Source organism: Palaemon carinicauda, chromosome 5 (assembly GCF_036898095.1).
Source record: "Palaemon carinicauda isolate YSFRI2023 chromosome 5, ASM3689809v2, whole genome shotgun sequence".
NCBI classification, from domain to species: Eukaryota; Metazoa; Arthropoda; class Malacostraca; order Decapoda; family Palaemonidae; genus Palaemon; species Palaemon carinicauda.
Genome location: NC_090729.1, coordinates 113,579,189 through 113,599,768, shown reverse-complemented (window position 1 = coordinate 113,599,768; position 20,580 = coordinate 113,579,189). Strand labels below are relative to the sequence as shown.

The following is a 20,580-nucleotide window of genomic DNA, read 5'->3' as shown; positions in this document are numbered from 1 at the left end:
CGGGGCGTCAGGGACTTTAGCCATTTTTATATAACCAGCGGGTAAGTATGTTCAAAAAATTTATTTTATTATGAAAATATAATTTTTGTCTCATCCACAGGATACACATGATCGTGCAGTTACCCAGACACGTGGCCATGCTGGTTTACTCTTTGATCACAAGCTTTCTTCAACTTTGGTTGATCAGTAAATTCTTAAATCAGTAGCTCAGACTCTCTTAGATAACCTTTCTTTTTGACAAACCAATAATATTGCAGGTGGATCTCTGACAGGGAGTCCCTTGCTATCCCATCTTGTTCTTAAGAGGATATAGACACTTATCACAGTAGTGAACATGGCTCCTTTTGCTCTTTTTCAGTATCCTCATCATATAAGGGTATAAGAGGATGCCCATGGTAAGATTAAATTTTTGCATTTTGCTCCTAAACAGAAGTTTCACTGTATTACCCCTAAACAGGAGCCTGCACATGAGCTATCTCTTATCGATATTGACAATTCTCTGGATGCCACTTTGGCCGCAGTCACTAGTTCAGCTGATGTAGCCCCTCTCGAAGCTCCAATGCCTGGATCAGAAACGTCCCAATTCCTCAAGATAATGACTCGTCTGCTGTTGAAACAGCCTGGGTAACCCTCGAAGTGCCCTGGTTATGAGCAGACGATGTGCCATTGACGCCATATTTCCCCAATCTCTCGGTACTGAACATCGGTTCGATATATCGCTTTCTAACCAGACTCGTAACAACCTAGATCTTTTCAATAACCAAGTCTCAGCAGCTGAGAACTCGCTGCGATACAGTAGATCGTCAGGATTACCCCCTTTAACCCTTTATCGTCAGAGCTGGTTCTATATAGACTCTGAGGCACTTTTCAGCACACTCCCGATCAATTCTAATGTTGCTGCCCTTATTCCGGGTGTGCATAGGGATAAGTTGATGAGCCTTAAATCCACCTTGTCATGAGAGATGCAGAACATGGAGGTTGCAGCCATATCAGCGATCCAGACCTGCACCTGGCTAGAGAAATGGTCAGGGACAGTGTCTCATTTTGCTGTACCTTTTGGGTATTTCTTGGTGTTTTGTAGCTTGGTGGGAACGATATTAAGCTTTGGCAGTGTAACTTTGCTACTTGGACTTCACCAATAGGCCTACTAGACAATTCTAGTGTTTTTTTTCCTTATGTTATATTGAAATTGTAACAAGGTCTACCGTAGATGATCTTGTTACTTGACAATAATTAAGTTTGATTTGGTATATTTTTTCTATCATTTAGTAAATCGACAATGCATTTATCAAGCTCTTTTTAAATCTATTATTGTTGTTGATAGCATAACTTTAGAAATTTTGACCTTTAGTAGTGTGCCTCAGGGCTGTCGTACTCTGACACTCGTAACCTCTCCTGTTTTGTGGACCTTTTTTCTAGACTTTCTCTGTACTTTACAGGCTGCCATAGAGCAAGAGCCAGTGGCTTGCATAATTTTCTTCTGTAAAGTCTATCTAATACCTACCTACCTTCTCTGTCCAGTTGTTTTGATTGTATCGTTCATCTCGATCATGACCACCTATCGTGGACGAATTCAATACCTGTTTAGATGTCCAGGTTTTTTTTTTTTTTTATCTATTTTTAATTTTTTTTTTTTTGGTAAATAAGTTTATCAACTCTTAATCTGAATTTCCACCTCAAGATGGTGGTGTCCACCTCGGCATCTCTCTTACACAGTTAACTCTTGTACATTTTGGTATTCAAGAATCCCTCTCCTTTGACGACATTTAATTATCCTGAGCATCTCCTGCGACACAATCTGTTCTGAAATTGCGGACCCCTAAAGCTTTTTGCAAGTTTTTACAAGAACTATATTAAGAAATATGTGATTTATTGTTCAACCACAAGGTTAAATCAAGACGTAAACTTTATAATTGTCCATTCCTGCACATAGGTTTTATTCCAACTGATTACATTTCTTCCTTCATATACTTTAACCTTTTATCCCTTCATAGATATGTTATATCTCCGAGAAAATAGCCTTTGAAGGAAATAGTTTCTTACTTTTAAGGAGTTGATAGTAAATTTAAGTATTCAAATTAGTTTTACCTTGTTAGTTGTGGAATGAAAAAGGATGTTATGCTCAGACATTTACACATGCAGTGCAGTGATAATGGCCTGAATAGATGATCACAGCTAAATAGAATAATAAAAATATTTTCTCCCTGTTTATGTTTTTCCGTGATTTTTCTCATTACTTTGAAAATACAATCATACATCATATCAAAACTTGTTGGTATGTTAATACTGCAATAGAGGAGTGTTACGATATATGATAAAGCTTAATTAACAAATTTTGTAATGTTTTTCCAACCAATTTAGAAACCCTGGTTGGAAATGCAGGATGGTATAAGCCTTTGCATTCCAATAGAGAAAGTAGCAGGGAGGAAAGAAACTAAGTAAATTATTAAACTAAAGTATGTAGGAAAAGTAATGAGGAAAGAAACTAAGGAAATTATTAAACTACAGTATGTATTTAAAGTAATGAGTAAAGAAAACAAGGAAATTATTAAACTACAGCATGTATTTAAAGTAATGAATAAAGAAAACAAGGAAATTATTAAACTACAGTATGTATTTAAGTAATGAGGAAAGAAAATAAGGAAATTATTAAACTACAGTATGTATTTAAAGTAATTAGGAAAGAAAACAAGGAAATTATTAAACTACAGTATGTATTTAAAGTAATGAGGAAAGAAAATAAGGAAATTATTAAACTACAGTATGTATTTAAAGTAATGAGGAAAGAAAATAAGGAAATTATTAAACTACAGTATGTATTTAAAGTAATGATTAAAGAAAATAAGGAAATTATTAAACTGTGTATAGAATGTAATGAATTATTAATGTAGAATGTTAATATCAGTAACAGTGTTATTAATGTATATCTCATTGACTTTATTTTCCAGGCGGAAACTTCTATCAAAATGAAACCAAACGTTACCACTAGATGGCGGTGAGTGTTACCAATCAATGTTTTTTCCTGTCTGTCTCACCTAGCTCTGTTATTCTTCCCTAAACATACGTCGTCTTAAAATCTTAAAATATTAGAATTTTTGTACTTTGAATTTTTCCTTTACGGCTGTATTTAGATATTGTGTGAATTTTTGAGAGGTCAGGGAGAGGGATAATAGTGGCAAAAAATATTAATCGTTTGGTCAGTTTTCATCATCATCATCTCCCACTCCTATTGATGCAAAGGGCCTCCGTTAGATTTCGCCGGTTGTCTCTTATCTTGAGCGTTTACATCAATACTTTCTTGGGCTTTTACATCAATACTTCTCCATTCATCATTTCCCACTTCACGCTTCATAGTCCTCAGACATGTAGACCTGGGTCTTTCAACTCTTCTAGATGTGTAAAAAAAAGAAAAGAAAGTAAACAGTTTGTTTGGTCATTTTAAGAGTTGTAATACGTGACACCATTTGTTTTGTTAGTTTCAGTGTAATAAAATGAACAGTTTCGTCATTTTTAGGTGTGATAAAGTGAACCGTTGTGTCTATTTTCGAGTTGTAACAAATTCAACCCTTAGTTTTGCCAGTTTTAGAGTTTCAATAAAGCGAACCATTACTTTTGTTAGTTTTAGTGCAGTAATAAAGTGATCAGTTTGGTTTGTCAGATTTAGTTGTAAAAAAGTAAACCATTTGTTTGGTAGGTTTTAGACTGTGTACGAATTTCTTCTTCTTTAAAGGTCAGATACGCAAATAGTCTCGCACACCTTAGTGGATACCCTCCAAATCATCAGAATCGAGTAAAGTCTATCCCTCAAAACTTCAAAAGGGCTGAAAGAAACTATCAAAGAGGACACTAAGGATAGAGTATAAGGTACAGATAGTGATCAACCATATGGGTACTGTCCATCCTACACAAGCTCCCCTTTAGTTATATCTGTTGGGTCTTCCAAACTCCAACTAACATCTGTCCTTCGAAGCTAACATTTGTCTGTCTAGTTAAAGCCGGTTCCTCCACCGGTTTTTAGATAGCTATTAGCTAGTTTTGTTTGACATTCCCTGGACAACTATTTTATGTCAATATACTATAGAAGTAACTGCTAGTAATTGTTTGCATAATTTATGAATATCGGAGATTAGAACATTGCATAGTTCATTAATACATTGCATCAGTTATTGATAAAACGTATAGCTTATTCATACCTGCTTATCAACTATAATAATAAGCTTTCGATTTAACTTTATTAACATTAATGCACATTGAGAAATGTGTACATTCGTGTTACTCATTCGGCGTTCATATTCGGTTTAAATGGATATTAACATTTTGAAAACACAACTTTACGAGGCCATAAATCTTAATTAAACCATATAGAAGTTTTATGTAAAAGGTATAGTATTATCCTTAGGGTGTCTTAATACCATATGTTTTTGTCTTATCCTAAGATATAAAAGAGGTGTGTTGTTAGCTTTACCTTAATCACGAATTGGTAATATTCGTCTCTCTCTCTCTCTCTCTCTCTCTCTCTCTCTCTCTCTCTCTCTCTCTCTCAAAAAAAAAAAAAAAAAAAAAAAAAAAAAAAAAAAAAAAATTCACAAGTCTCCCATGCATATTTCTTAATTTTCTTTGATGAAATTTAATGTCATAGAAAACGATACCTTTTTAGATGATATACTATAGTATGTTATTTTTCTCGCTTATTCAACTGGTTTATTTGATGGAGTTGGTACAGTATGGAGTTTATATCTTTTTGTCTTCAACTTTCTTATTTCTGTAAAGGTCGATTATGTGTGTATGGGGGGGGGGGGGGTGTTGGTTGTTGATTTCTATTAAGTAACGTAAGGTACAATCCTTGAAAGCAAACTTTCCACATTTGGAAGAAACTGCCACCTGCTTTAATAACACACACTCTCTCTCTCTCTCTCTCTCTCTCTCTCTCTCTCTCTCTCTCTCTCTCTCTCTCTCTCTCTCTCTCTCTCTCTCTCTCTCTCTCTCTCTCTCTCTCTCTAACTTATGAGGAATAAGTAAAATTCTCCATGGTTATAAGTTATTAGTAACAATTTCCAAGTTTTCGTATACTATTTCTTCAGTTGGATTATGATTTTGGGCTAGTTTTTAGATATTGTGAAAGCTGCGCATAGTAATTTAATCTATTAGATTTTTAGAACTAGTCATAATGTTGAAAATAGCATATTAGGTAGAATTACGCTAATCTCTATATTTCTATGCAGTTCATAGTAACAAGCATGAGATTCCGAAACTTTTAAATCAAAGAATACGAAAGTGTACTGTACAAGCTTATAACCATTTTCAATTTGTATGATTTTTTTTCTGTGATTTTTAAATTAACCTAATTCCGTACTAATTGCCATAAGGTCTTATTATTTTCCATATTTGTTTGCGAGAATGTAGATTTTGAGCTACAATTGTTATATAAATATAGCAGCAGTTTATTTATACATACTAAAGGGTACTTCAGGGTTATCAAATAAAGTTTTAGGACACACATGGAATGAGTTAGGAAGCCAATTGGTGTTTTAAGTTTATTAAATGATTAATTATATTTCAAGCTTTTAAACCCCAGAATTTATCTAGTATTTCAAAGCGGAATACCTTCATATAGTAAAACGGACTGAATAATAAAATGTTATTGACCGTGTCCAAAATATTTGTTAGGAACTCTCCCACCCAGAGGATTGCCTTGTCCTCTTGTTACTTCTCGAATAACTACTAAAGGACCCCACACTGGTTTTCTTAGTTAACTCTCCCCGGGAACTGTCAAACACTGACTGACCAAGTTGGTCTTACTACCCTCTGACGAAACAAATGCTTCACCCACCTTCAGGTTTTCTAAAACTAGCCCATTCTGGAATTTCTATCAGTTTCCTGACACCGTGATCTCTTTAGGTAGGTAGTTACAGTAAATCAAAGTCTTAAAATGTGTACCAGAATACATGATATACTAGACACCTAGTACTATTCTCTTAAAATGTGTACCAGAATACATGGTACACTGAACAACTAGTACTATTCGCTTTAAATGTGTACCAGAATACATGGTACACTGAACAACTAGTACTATTCTCTTAAAATGTGTACCAGAATACATGGTACACTGAACAACTAGTACTATTCGCTTTAAATGTGTACCAGAATACATGGTACACTGAACAACTAGTACTATTCTCTTAAAATGTGTTCCAGAATACATGCGTTTGATTTTACTTGACGTAATTTATAAATTATATTCGGTTAGACTTTAACTACATTAAGAGCTCCATTCATTTTAGGAATTATTTTTTTTAAATTTGTCAACCAATTAAGTTTAGAATTACTTGAGTTGGGACTTCAAAAGATGAATGGGTTTTGGGGAAAATAATTTGATCCCTAATTTCTTTGTAATTTAAATAAATTTCAATGGTGTTAGCTTATGGGAAACCTTTTCTATTAATCTTAGTTCAACTAAATAAACCATAGTTAACTTCAGTATTTTAAATAGTTTATAGTATCCATAGGAAAATATTAAAATATCAACAAATGTTCATTATTTATTTTTGAGTAAGAAGGATTACACAATCTGTAAAGTTTCAAAAATCACAACTATGAATTCAGTACAGTACTTATAGTTTTCTTGATAGTTTGAAGTAATACCTACTATTCAAATAAAATAAAGCATATAGCCATCCTTTATAACAAAGATTTTGGCTACAACGTAACTCAAAATGTACAAATATTTTCAAATGCACAAATGAACTACAATATAAACGTATTGACTAAGAACTCTTGAGTCTGTATGATTAGATTTAGTTCACACAACAAAAGTACATCTGGTGTTTATGTATAACAGAGTATACACCAATCACAGATTAACACACTAAAACCTCCAGATGGTTAATGACAAGTTCCACACAGGATTTGTTCGCTTGTTGTTCCTGTCTTGTGTCCCGTCTTAACTTGAACTGACCTCTTCCCTCGAAGCTCGAATTACCTTCTAACGAAATCTCTTCACGCCCCCTGCCGGGCAAGAAAATTAGTCAAAGGCAGTACTTAAGCCGGCTACCTGACACGTGAATGTAATAGAACAGTTTACATTATAGTCAAGACCTTTCTGTATATTCACAAGACTGCTTGATGACAAGAACCCTTGTTCATGCATTTTACTGTACATAATTGCATATAGATTTTTGCCTTTTAACACCTAAAAATCGAAGACTTAGTTTTTGCCTATTAACTCCTGAAAATCGAAGAGTTTGCAAGTATTTAATGTAGGACATTGTCAAAACTCCCCCACCCTCTCTCTCTCTCTCTCTCTCTCTCTCTCTCTCTCTCTCTCTCTCTCTCTCTCTCTCTCTCTCTCAACTGGTTAAACACTGTCGTTAATTTTGTTGGTAACTTTTAAGCAATTCTTAATGCATTGATAGAATGATAAAATTCCACTGGAACGGGAACCTTCAAAATTTGCTCTATTGGGCTGTCTAGTGTTCATCCATTGTTTCTCTTAACTAGACTTCTAAAATGGTTAAGTTTATTGATCTTGTTTTTTGTAGGGTGGGGAGAAAGAGACTAGTTACTCTCTGGTATTTAATAAATGCAGCATTTCACTCCTTCCTCCGGTATCCGATTAAATGCAAAGTAGGGATTTTCTGATTTATTGCATTCGTGTTAATGTAGTTAACGGAGTCTCTCTTCTACCTGTATCAAGCTGGATGAGCTTCAGGGTTCAACTAGCATTTTAGTCTCCTGAACACTATTGGCGAAGCAGCTCTCGTCAAAGAAAACGATTTTTTGTCTTATTGCTAAGCGTCAAAACAATGATGGTTGCCAAGATATTTTCGGTATCAAAATGTTAGGCAGTTGAAGCCCATGTTTGATTAATAGCACCCAATGCCACTTATCCATACTGCTAAAGGTTGTTAAAAGTCCGATGTCTTCTATTCAAAAGTCAGGGTTATTGCAGCTTTAAGGTTTGCAATTTGAGTGTGAACGTACTGTGTTCAATATGTCCACCACACTAAATAGAATAATATAAAAAGAAATTTCTAAAATGGTCTTTTCAGACAACGGTTATTTGGTTATGCAAATGTCTTTAATTGAGGTTTTATATGACATATTCAGGTGCGAATTAATGCTGTGAAATTGCAAGTTTGGCCTTACGTTTTCGTCGTCGTTTTCTCTCTCTCTCTCTCTCTCTCTCTCTCTCTCTCTCTCTCTCTCTCTCTCTCTCTCTCTCTGTGAAGGGGAGGTGTTGGAGGGTTTATTTAGGCGGTTTATGTGGAGGGGGAGGTGTTGGAGGGTTTATTTAGGCGGTTTATGTGGAGGGGGGGGGTGTTGGAGGGTTTATTTAGGCGGTTTATGTGGAGGGGGGGGGGTGTTGGAGGGTTTATTTAGGCGGTTTATGTGGAGGGGGAGGTGTTGGAGGGTTTATTTAGGCGGTTTATGTGGAGGGGGATGTGTTGGAGAGTTTATTTAGGCGGTTTATGTGGAGGGGGAGGTTTTGGAGGGTTTATTTAGGTGGTTTATGTGGATGGGGAGGTGTTGGAGGGCTTATTTTGGAGGTTTATGTGGAGGGGGAGGTTTTGGAGGGTTTATTTAGGTGGGTTATGTGGAGGGGGAGGTGTTGGAGGGTTTATTTAGGTGGGATATGTGGAGGGGGAGGTGTTGGAGGGTTTATTTAGGCGGTTAATGTGGAGGGGGAGGTTTTGGAGGGTTTATTTTGGAGGTTTATGTGGAGGGTTTATTTAGGCAGTTTGTGGATGGGGAGATGTTGGAGGGTTTATTTAGGCGGTTTATGTGGATGGGGAGGTTTTGGAGGGTTTATTTTGGAGGTTTATGTGGAGGGGGAGGTGTTGGAGAGTTTATTTAGGCGGTTTATGTGGAGGGGGAGGTGTTGGATGGTTTATTTTGGAGGGTTTATTTTGGAGGGGGAGGTGTTGGAGGGTTTATTTAGGTGGTTTATGTGGATGGGGAGGTGTTGGAGGGCTTATTTTGGAGGTTTATGTGGAGGGGGAGGTTTTGGAGGGTTTATTTAGGTGGGTTATGTGGAGGGGGAGGTTTTGGAGGGTTTATTTAGGTGGGTTATGTGGAGGGGGAGGTGTTGGAGGGTTTATTTAGGCGGTTAATGTGGAGGGGGAGGTTTTGGAGGGTTTATTTTGGAGGTTTATGTGGAGGGTTTATTTAGGCAGTTTGTGGATGGGGAGATGTTGGAGGGTTTATTTAGGCGGTTTATGTGGATGGGGAGGTTTTGGAGGGTTTATTTTGGAGGTTTATGTGGAGGGGGAGGTGTTGGAGAGTTTATTTAGGCGGTTTATTTGGAGGGGGAGGTGTTGGATGGTTTATTTTGGAGGGTTTATTTTGGAGGGGGAGGTGTTGGAGGGTTTATTTAGGTGGTTTATGTGGATGGGGAGGTGTTGGAGGGCTTATTTTGGAGGTTTATGTGGAGGGGGAGGTTTTGGAGGGTTTATTTAGGTGGGTTATGTGGAGGGGGAGGTTTTGGAGGGTTTATTTAGGTGGTTTATGTGGATGGGGAGGTGTTGGAGGGCTTATTTTGGAGGTTTATGTGGAGGGGGAGGTTTTGGAGGGTTTATTTAGGTGGGTTATGTGGAGGGGGAGGTGTTGGAGGGTTTATTTAGGTGGGTTATGTGGAGGGGGAGGTGTTGGAGGGTTTATTTAGGCGGTTAATGTGGAGGGGGAGGTTTTGGAGGGTTTATTTTGGAGGTTTATGTGGAGGGTTTATTTAGGCAGTTTGTGGATGGGGAGATGTTGGAGGGTTTATTTAGGCGGTTTATGTGGATGGGGAGGTTTTGGAGGGTTTATTTTGGAGGTTTATGTGGAGGGGGAGGTGTTGGAGAGTTTATTTAGGCGGTTTATGTGGAGGGGGAGGTTTTGGAGGGTTTATTTTGGAGGGTTTATTTTGGAGGGGGAGGTGTTGGAGGGTTTATTTAGGTGGTTTATGTGGATGGGGAGGTGTTGGAGGGTTTATTTAGGCGGTTTATGTGGAAGGGGACTTTTTGGAGGGTTTATTTTGGAGGTTTATGTGGAGGGGGAGGTTTTGGAGTGTTTATTTTGGAGGTTTATGTGGAGGGGGAGGTGTTGGAGGGTTTATTTAGGTGGGTTATGTAGAGGGGGAGGTGTTGGAGGGTTTATGTGGAGGGGGAGGTTTTGGAGGGTTTATTTAGTTGGTTTATGTGGAGGGGGAGGTGTTGGAGGGTATATTTAGGCGGTTTATGTGGAGGGGGAGGTGTTGGAGGGTTTATCTAGGTGGGTTATGTGGAGGGGAGGTGTTGGAGGGTATATTTAGGCGGTTTATGTGGAGGGGGAGGTTTTGGAGGGTTTATTTAGTCGGTTTATGTGGAGGGGGAGGTGTTGGAGGGTTTATTTTGGAGGTTTATGTGGAGGGGGAGGTGTTGGAGAGTTTATTTAGGCGGTTTATGTGGAGGGGGAGGTTTTGGAGGGTTTATTTTGGAGGGTTTATTTTGGAGGGGGAGGTGTTGGAGGGTTTATTTAGGTGGTTTATGTGGATGGGGAGGTGTTGGAGGGTTTATTTAGGCGGTTTATGTGGAAGGGGACTTTTTGGAGGGTTTATTTTGGAGGTTTATGTGGAGGGGGAGGTTTTGGAGTGTTTATTTTGGAGGTTTATGTGGAGGGGGAGGTGTTGGAGGGTTTATTTAGGTGGGTTATGTAGAGGGGGAGGTGTTGGAGGGTTTATGTGGAGGGGGAGGTTTTGGAGGGTTTATTTAGTTGGTTTATGTGGAGGGGGAGGTGTTGGAGGGTATATTTAGGCGGTTTATGTGGAGGGGGAGGTGTTGGAGGGTTTATCTAGGTGGGTTATGTGGAGGGGAGGTGTTGGAGGGTATATTTAGGCGGTTTATGTGGAGGGGGAGGTTTTGGAGGGTTTATTTAGTCGGTTTATGTGGAGGGGGAGGTGTTGGAGGGTATATTTAGGCGGTTTATGTGGAGGGGGAGGTGTTGGATGGTTTATCTAGGTGGGTTATGTGGAGGGGAGGTGTTGGAGGGTTTATTTAGGCGGTTTATGTGGAGGAGGAGGTTTTGGAGGGTTTATTTAGGCAGTTTATGTGGATGGGGAGGTGTTGGAGAGTTTATTTAGGCGGTTTATGTGGAGGGTTCATTTAGGTGGGTTATGTGGAGGGGGGAGGTTTTGGAGGGCTTATTTTTGAGGTTTATGTGGAGGGGGAGGTGTTGAAGGGCTTATTTTGGAGGTTTATGTGGAGGGGGAGGTGTTGGATGGTTTATTTAGGTGGTTTATGTGGAGAGGGGGTGTCATAGGATTTATTTTTGAGGTTTATGTGGATGGGGAGGTGTTGGAGGGTTTATTTAGGCGGTTTATGTGGATGGGGAGGTGTTGGAGGGTTTATTTAGTCGGTTTATGTGGAGAGGGAGGTGTCATAGGATTTATTTTTGAGATTTATGTGGATGGGGACGTGTTGGAGGGTTTATTTAGGCAGTTTATGTGGAGAGGGAGGTGTCATAGGATTTATTTTCGAGGTTTATGTGGATGGGGAGGTGTTGGAGGGTTTATTTAGGCGGTTTATGTGGATGGGGAGGTGTTGGAAGGTTTATTTAGGCGGTTTATGTGGAAAAGGAGATGTCATAGGATTTATTTTCGAGATTTATGTGGTTGGGGAGGTGTTGGAGGGTTTAATTAGGCGGTTTATGTGGATGGGGAGATGTTGGAAGGTTTATTTAGGCAGTTTATGTGGAGAGGGAGGTGTCATAGGATTTATTTTCGAGGTTTATGTGGAGGGGGAGGTGTTGGAGGGTTTATTTAGGTGGTTTATGTGGATGGGGAGGTGTTGGAGGGTTTATTTAGGCGGTTTATGTGGAGAGGGAGGTGTCATAGGATTTATTTTTGAGGTTTATATGGATGGGGAGGTGTTGGAGGGTTTATTTAGGCAGTTTATGTGGAAAGGGAGGTGTCATAGGATTTATTTTTGAGGTTTATGTGAATGGGGAGGTGTTGGAGGGTTATATTTAGGCGGTTTATGTGGATGGGGAGGTGTTGGAGGGTTTATTTAGGAAGTTCATGTGGATGGGGAGGTGTTGGAGGGTTTATGTGGAGAGGGAGGTGTCATAGGATTTATTTTCGAGGTTTATGTGGAGGGGGAGGTGTTGGAGGGTTTATTTAGGCGGTTTATGTGGATAGGGAGGTGTTGGAGGGTTTATTTTGGAGGTTTATCTGGAGAGGTTGGTGTCATAGGATTTATTTTTGAGGTTTATGTGGATGGGGAGGTGTTGGAGGGTTTATTTAGGCGGTTTATGTGGATGGGGAGGTGTTGGAGGGTTTATTTAGGCGGTTAATGTGGAGAGGGAGGTGTCATAGGATTTATTTTTAAGGTTTATGTGGAGGGGGAGGTGTTGGAGGGTTTATTTAGGTGGTTTATGTGGATAGGGAGGTGTTGGAGGGTTTATTTTTGAGGTTTATGTGGAAGGTAGGTGTCATAGGATTTATTTTTGAGATTTATGTGGATGGGGAGGTGTTGGAGGGTTTATTTAGGCGGTTTATGTGGATGGGGAGGTGTTGGAGGGTTTATTTAGGCAGTTTATGTGGATGGGGAGGTGTTGGAGGGTTATATTTAGGCGGTTTATGTGGATGGGGAGGTGTTGGAGGGTTTATTTAGGCAGTTTATGTGGATGGGGAGGTGTTGGAGGGTTATATTTAGGCGGTTTATGTGGATGGGGAGGTGTTGGAGGGTTATATTTAGGCGGTTTGTGTGGATGGTGAGGTGTTGGAGGGTTATATTTAGGCGGTTTATGTGGATCGGGAGGTGTTGGAGGGTTTATTTAGGCGGTTTATGTGGATGGGGAGGTGTTGGAGGGTTATATTTAGGCGGTTTATGTGGATGGAGAGGTGTTGGAGGGTTATATTTAGGCGGTTTGTGTGGATGGGGAGGTGTTGGAGGGTTATATTTAGGCGGTTTATGTGGATGGGGAGGTGTTGGAGGGTTTATTAGGCGGTTTATGTGGAGAGGGAGGTGTCGTAGGATTTATTTTTGAGGTTTATGTGGAGGGGGAGGTGTTGGAGGGTTTATTTAGGTGGTTTATGTGGATGGAGAGGTGTTGGAGGGTTTTTTTAGGCGGTTTATGTGGATGGGGAGGTGTTGGAGGGTTTATTTAGGCGGTTTATGTGGATGGGGAAGTGTTGGAGGGTTATATTTAGGCGGTTTATGTGGATGGGGAGGTGTTGGAGGGTTTATTTAGGTGGTTTATGTGGATGGGGAGGTGTTGGAGGGTTATATTTAGGCGGTTTATGTGGATGGGGAGGTGTTGGAGGGTTATATTTAGGCAGTTTGTGTGGATGATGAGGTGTTGGAGGGTTATATTTAGGTGGTTTATGTGGATGGAGAGGTGTTGGAGGGTTTTTTTAGGCAGTTTATGTGGATGGGGAGGTGTTGGAGGGTTTATTTAGGCAGTTTATGTGGATGGGGAGGTGTTGGAGGGTTATATTCAGGCGGTTTATGTGGATGGGGAGGTGTTGGAGGGTTTATTTAGGCGGTTTATGTGGATGGGGAGGTGTTGAAGGGTTACATTTAGGTGGTTTATGTGGATGGGGAGGTGTTGGAGGGTTATATTTAGGCGGTTTGTGTGGATGGTGAGGTGTTGGAAGGTTATATTTAGGCGGTTTATGCGGATGGGGTGTTAGAGGGTTCATTTAGGCGGTTTATGTGGATGGGGAGGTGTTGGAGGGCTATATTTAGGTGGTTTATGTGGATGGGGAGGTGTTGGAGGGTTATATTTAGGCGGTTTGTGTGGATGGTGAGGTGTTGGAGGGTTATATTTAGGCGGTTTATGTGGATGGGGAGGTGTTGGAGGGTTTATTTAGGCGGTTTATGTGGAGAGGGAGGTGTCATAGGATTTATTTTTGAGGTTTATGTGGAGGGGGAGGTGTTGGAGGGTTTATTTAGGTGGTTTATGTGGATGGAGAGGTGTTGGAGGGTTTTTTTAGGTGGTTTATGTGGAGGGGGAGGTGTTGGAGGGTTTATTTTGGAGGTTTATGTGGAAAGGGAGGTGTCATAGAATTTATTTTTGAGGTTTAAGTGGATGAGGTGGTGTTGGAAGGTTTATTTTGGAGGTTTATATAGAGAGGGAGGTGTTAGAGGTTTATGTGGAGGGGGAGATGTTGGAGGGCTTATTTTGGAAGTTTATATAGAGAGGGAGGTGTTAGAGGTTTATGTGGAGGGGGAGATGTTATAGGGCTTATTTTAGAGGTTTATATAGAGAGGGAGGTGTTAGAGGTTTATGTGGAGGGGGAGATGTTAGAGGGCTTATTTTGGAGGTTTATGTGGAGGAGAGGTGTCGGAGGGTTTATTTGTATCCCCTGGTATCTATTGTGACATTTCTTTTGTTTCTATATAATACTATTATTTTCCACTTAAGTTTATATCAAATCTGCTTCTGTCTCCCTCTCCAATCAACAATGACATTTTTCATTTCTCTCTTGCATTTTTTTGCCTAACCACTGTTTCTCTGCAATGCAGTTGTGTTTTTGACTTGCCAGTTAACCTCTGTTTTTTTCTTATAATTAATACTCCCAGCCTCTTTTGCCTTCTCGAATCATAAATACATTAGTTTATCCCAGCCTCTTTTACCTTCTCGAGTCATAAGTACATTAATTTTCCCAGCCTCTTTTGCCTTCTCGAATCATAAATACATTAGTTTTTCCCAGCCTCTTTTACCTTCTAGAGTCATAAATACATTAGTTTTCCAAGCCTCTTTTACCCACTCGAGTCATAAGTACATTAATTTTCCCAGCCTCTTTTGCCTTCTCGAATCATAAATACATAGTTTTTCCCAGCCTCTTTTACCTTCTAGAGTCATAAATACAGGGTGTCTCAAAAAATGTACTCACTCTTAGAATTATGAGGAAACCTTTATTTATGGACATAGAGCGAAATGAAATAGCATCGAATACATGAGACAAATGTGTTTGAAGAATCATGTTTGCGAATGTTCAAATTGATGACCATTATTGTCCAGACAACGCTGATAACGCGCACCAAGGGATTCGCAAACGTCGCTTCCAATAGCATTTCAGGACAAACTTTCTTTCTTCGAAACTAAGTTGATTTCCTGCCATAGCTTCAGTAATTCAGGATATCTGCAACACAAAAAAAGACTGAGTACATTTATAATAGTCATCAATTTGAACATTTGTCTCATGTATTCGATGCTATTTCATTTCGCTCTATGTCCATAAATAAAGGTTTTCTCATAGTTCTAAGAGTACATTTTTGAGACACCCTGTACATTAGTTTTCCAAGCCTCTTTTACCCACTCGAGTCATAAGTACATTAATTTTCCCAGCCTCTTTTGTCTTCTCGAGTAATAAATACATTAGTTTTTCCAGCCTTTTTTACCTTCTCGAGTTATAAATAAATTTTCCAGCCGCTTTTGCCTTCTTGAGTCATAAATATATTAGTTTTTTTCAGCTTCTTTTACCTTCTGTGTTCATAAATACATTAGTTTTTCCTGCCTCTTTTGCCTTGTCGAGTCATAAATACATTAGTTTTCCAGCCTCTTATACCTTCTCAAGTCATAAATACATAAGTTTTTCCAGCCTGTTTTACTTGGCGTCATAAATACATTTTCCAGTCTCTTGTGCCCTCTCGAGTCATAAATCCATTAGTTTTTCCAGCCTCTTTTACTTTCTCGAGTTATCAATAAAATTTCTAGCCTCTTCTGCCTTCTCGAGTCATAAATAGTTATTAGCTTTTCCAACCTTTTTGAGTCAAATACATTTTCCAGCCTTTTTTACCCTCTCGAGTCGTAAATAAATTTTCCAATCTCTTACCTTCTCAAGTCATAAATACATAGTTTTTCCAACCACTTTTGCCTTCTCGAGTCATAAATACATTTTCCAGCCTCTCTTGCCTTTTCGGACATATACATTAGTTTTCCAGCCTTCTTTACCTTCTCGAGTTATAATTACATTAGTTTTCCCCGCCTCTTTTGCCTTCTCGAGTCGCAAATACATTAGATTTCCCAGCCCTCTTGCCTTCTCTAGCCATAAATACATTTTTTCAGTCTCTCTTGCCTTCTCAAGCTATAAACACATTTTCTAGTCTCTCTTGCCTTCTCAAGTCAAATAAATTTTCCAGCCTCTTTTGCCTTCTCGAGTCATAAATACATTAGTTTTTTAGGCCCTTATACCTTCTCAAGTCATTATTACATAAGTTTTTTTCTGGCATCTTTTACCTTCCCGAGTCATAAATAAATTTTCCAGCCACTTTTGGCTTCTCGAATCATAAATACATTAGTTTTTCCAGCCTCTTTTACTTTCTCGAGTAATAAATAAATTTTCCAGCCACTTTTGCCTTCTCGAGTCATTAATAAATTTTCCATCCAATTTTGCCTTCTCGAGTCATTAATAAATTTTCCATCCAATTTTGCCTTCTCGAGTCATTAATAAATTTTCCATCCAATTTTACCTTCTCGAGTCATAAATAAATTTTCCAGCCACTTTTGCCTTCTCGAGTCATAAATGCATTAATTTCAATAGTCTGTTTTACCTTCTTGGGTCATAAATACATTAGTTTTTCCAGCCTCTATTACCTTAGTCATAAATAAATTTGCCAGCCACTTTTGCCTTCTTGAATCATAAAATACATTAGTTTTTCCAGCCTCTTTTGCCTTGTCGAGTCATAAATACATTAGTTTTTCCAGCCTCTTTTGCCTTGTCGAATCATAAATACATAGTTTTCCAGCCTCTTATACCTTCTTGAGTCAAATACATTTTCCAATCTCTTACCTTCTCAAGTCATGAAAACATAGTTTTTTCCAGCTTCTTTTGCCTTCTCGAGCCATAAATACATTTTCCAGCCTCTTTCACCTTGTCTAGTCATAAATACATTAGACAAGGTAAAAGAGGCTGGAAAAAACTAATGTATTTATGACTAGACAAGGTAAAAGAGGCTGGAAAAAACTAGTCATAAATACATTACCTTTTCCAGCCTCGTTTTCCTTGTCTAGTCATAAATACATTAGTTTTTTTTTCAGCCTCTTTTGTTTTAACCTTCGTGAGTCTTAAATACATTTTCCATTCTCTTTTACCTTCTCGAGTCATAAATACATTCTGTAGCCTTAGTTTATATATCAAAAGAAAATTGTTATAAAGTAATGTGTTTTATTGAAATAAATAACTTGTTACTACTGTCTTGGTTCTACATGTAAAAATTTTCTTATTGTTTTTCTTTCATTTGAAGTTTGCATATATTCTTTTTGTTCATCTAAAAATTTTTACAGAATTTGTCCCTTCTACTACTATGCAAATATTTAAAATTCGTGCACTAATTGTGATATTTCTAATTTTACAGGGAAAAGAGTAAGGTTGTGAATATTATCAAAAGGCTGCGGACCATAGAGGACAAGAGGATCGTCGACGCTGAAGAGAAATTAAACAGGAAAGCCGGTAATCCAGGGCTAAATTGACGTTATTTCTGGACCCAAAGTGTATATTATTGTTTTTAATTTTTTTTTTTTTTTTTTTTTTTTGGATGCTGAGGCGGTAACAGCTGTTGCCAATAATCAATCATAAGGTGTAAAATAATACAAGGTAAAAAATAAATCAATCATAAGGTGTAAAATAATACAAGGTAAAAAATAAAGTAATTTGTAATTGTTGTAATTTTATTTGGACCAAAATTTTATGAACTAGTTACAATGGAGAAAATATGGGTGGTACCACAACTCAGTTTGTGGCTACAAACTAAGCCCGGGAAATGTAATGCCAATTTGAAATTGCGTCCAAAAGTTGCCATGTAGAGAGTATTTGTTCCTATTTATTGGACATCCTCAGTGCATCACATCCTATTCCTAAAATATTATTTGAATGGGTTAACCTTGCAATTAAGTTTATCCTATAAAAACTAAAGCTCCATGGAAAATCATATAAGACTGGCGTTACAACAGGCGAAAATTACCACCACGATTTACAACACTGTATGAGCATTTTAAAAAGCAACAGGACATTGGGAAACATGTAGCGGGAAAGCTTTTTGTATTTTTCACATAAAAAAGTGTTTAGCATAATCAAACGGTAAGAAAAATTGATTATTTAGGCTTATAAAGTAAGAATTAACTGCTTACAGTAACCAAACTATCGAATTGTAGGATAATACACACACACCCTTGAAATTCTGAATGAAAGGGCTACTGTACAAAACCATGAAACTCATCAGCTATAACTTATTGGACATTAAAAAAAATATATGAAATTTAAGCAGGAATCCATGGCGATTACATCAGATTAACAAGTCTCATGAAGAGGTAGGATATAATTAATGAATTTCTAGAACCTAGTGTCAGAGTAACACACTTTCAAAAACCAGAATATTAGTATCTAAGTGTATGTAAGAATGAGATATTTCAAAAACCAGAATATTAGTATCTAAGTGTATGTAAGAATGAGATATATCAAGAGTCCAACAATTGTCCTTTAAGAATAATAGGCCATGACCCGGACAACCTGTTACTAAATGCCATAGTGATTTTCAAGTACTTTAAGTCTTCATTCATATGCATTTATGTGATAGACAAATCAGGTGTACAACTCTATCTTCCATATATGTAAAAGCATCTTGAATTTTTGGGGGGGATATTTTAAAATATAAATCGGGTTCTATCTCAGTGACGGTTGAAACTACAGAAAACACTACAGGAATGAAATTGTACGTAAAAATCAAATCGACATAAGATGGAGTATAATAATATATCCTGTAACGGTTGAAACTACAGAAAACACTACAGGAATGCAAATGTGAGTAAAATTCAATTAAACATAAAATAAAGTATGTTTTGTTAAATTTTCTATTTTCACGCATTGAAATACTCATAAAAACGTCAGTTTTTTTTCGGTTTCCACATAACGCCAAATTGAGCAAAACAAAACTGGTATCAGTCACCCTTGAAAACGTCTTTTTGATTATCTACGTGGGTGTCTATGTTCCATCCATCCAACAGATAATACTCCCTCAGTCTCAAATCTGATATGCTGCTCATGATTTATACTACTAGAAAAACAAATCATGAGTTGTATGGTAATCTATACTGTTGCTATGAAAACGTTAATCGTAATTACCTTTAAATACACTGTTAAAAAAACCGTAATTTCAATTGGGATTTCTCCGTAAAAAAATAATGTTCTCAGCTGTATTTTAGCAAAATACAGACGACCGTAATTTTTACCCTACTTTGTTATTAATTGTTACGGTTGGTGGCTGTAATAATACTCCTTAACGTCAATATATTCGTTTTTAAAACTAAGTGCCTGGCAAAATTTATTCCAAGATTTTTACCGTTTTTTTAACGGAAAATTTTTAACAGTGTAAACCACCTTATAAATACTTAGGGCCACCAAACCTACATTAATACTATGATACCTAACCTTAACTGTAACTTCTACAAAAGTCAATCAAATGAAATTTCTGTTTTACTTATTCAAAGTCCACAGTAAACACAAAGTGCAATGATTCACCAACGTATACTAATGAAAAATGACGAAAAATTTCATTTAACACATTTTGATTTCTGTAATGTTTTTTTGTAGCATATACCCCGATTTTGTTAATACTAAAAATAGTCTGATAAGTCAAGAAGATTTTAAATAGGATGGATAAAAATACAAAAGCCGTACATCTGACTTGCCCACCACATACTGTAAATACACATGGTTGAATGTTCTAACTATTTGAAAATCCCTACATTTGGTAGTAAAAAATATTGGGAGAGGAGTAATGGAAATGGAGGTATAGGGAACGAGAAGGAGAGGGAGACCAAAGCAAAGGTGGGTGGACTGTATCAAGGATGACCTTCGATCAAAGGGATTAACCGGTGATGAGGTGGGGGACAGAGGTAGATGGAGAAAGCTGACCAGAAACATCGACCCCACATAGATGTGGGAAAAGATGTAGACAAAGAAGAAGAAGAAGGTGGTAGTAAAAAATAAAAAAAAAATGGTATTTGGCTCACGGACTACAATGGATAACGAAACTAAAGGTTGGAGGAAAGGAATGCCTTGAATGCACCTATAAAGTTTTATTGCCAGCACGAATAGAAGAAAATCATATAAAAGGAGTAATTATGAAAGGATACATGATGTATAAAACAGTACTAGTGGTTACTTAGTATGATCATGGATGTGGCTATAAACATACAAAGCATTAAAGGTGTGGAGGATCAGCTCACAATAGAACTATGTATCAAAAGCAATGTCTATAATACTTCTATAGTATCACTAATCATAGTAGGAAATCTATTAAGAGAAGGAAGAGTGGCAGAGGTAGGTGGTATATAAGTTCTTGGAAAATATATAAACATTTCTGTTGTCTTTAGGGAAAAATAATTAAAAGAATACCAGACTAAAATTATCTTAGAAAGAAGGTAATTCAGTACAGTTACTCATCACATATTCACCTCAGAAGAGTTAGGGAATAAATATTAAGGAAGGTTATCAGTATCACTGACAGTAAGCCCTGAGTCACAATGAATATTTTGTTGGAAAGCTGATTTTGAAACTGGATTCATAAAACGATGAAAAGTACAGACACGATTGAGAGAAGGATTACAATGTTATGATAG

The 20,580-nt window shown here is 37.7% G+C and overlaps 1 long non-coding RNA gene across 2 annotated transcripts in view; it reads left to right on the top strand.

Moving 5' to 3' along the window:
* The window catches only part of LOC137640521 (uncharacterized), a 42,511-nt gene extending 25,052 nt beyond the window's left edge, over positions 1–17,459 (top strand). For both annotated transcript variants that reach the window (XR_011044381.1, XR_011044382.1), the window contains exons 3-4: positions 2,949–2,995; positions 17,319–17,459. This is a non-coding gene — a long non-coding RNA (uncharacterized lncRNA). The remainder of the gene's footprint in view (positions 1–2,948; positions 2,996–17,318) is intronic.
* Positions 17,460–20,580: the final 3,121 nt, after the last annotated feature.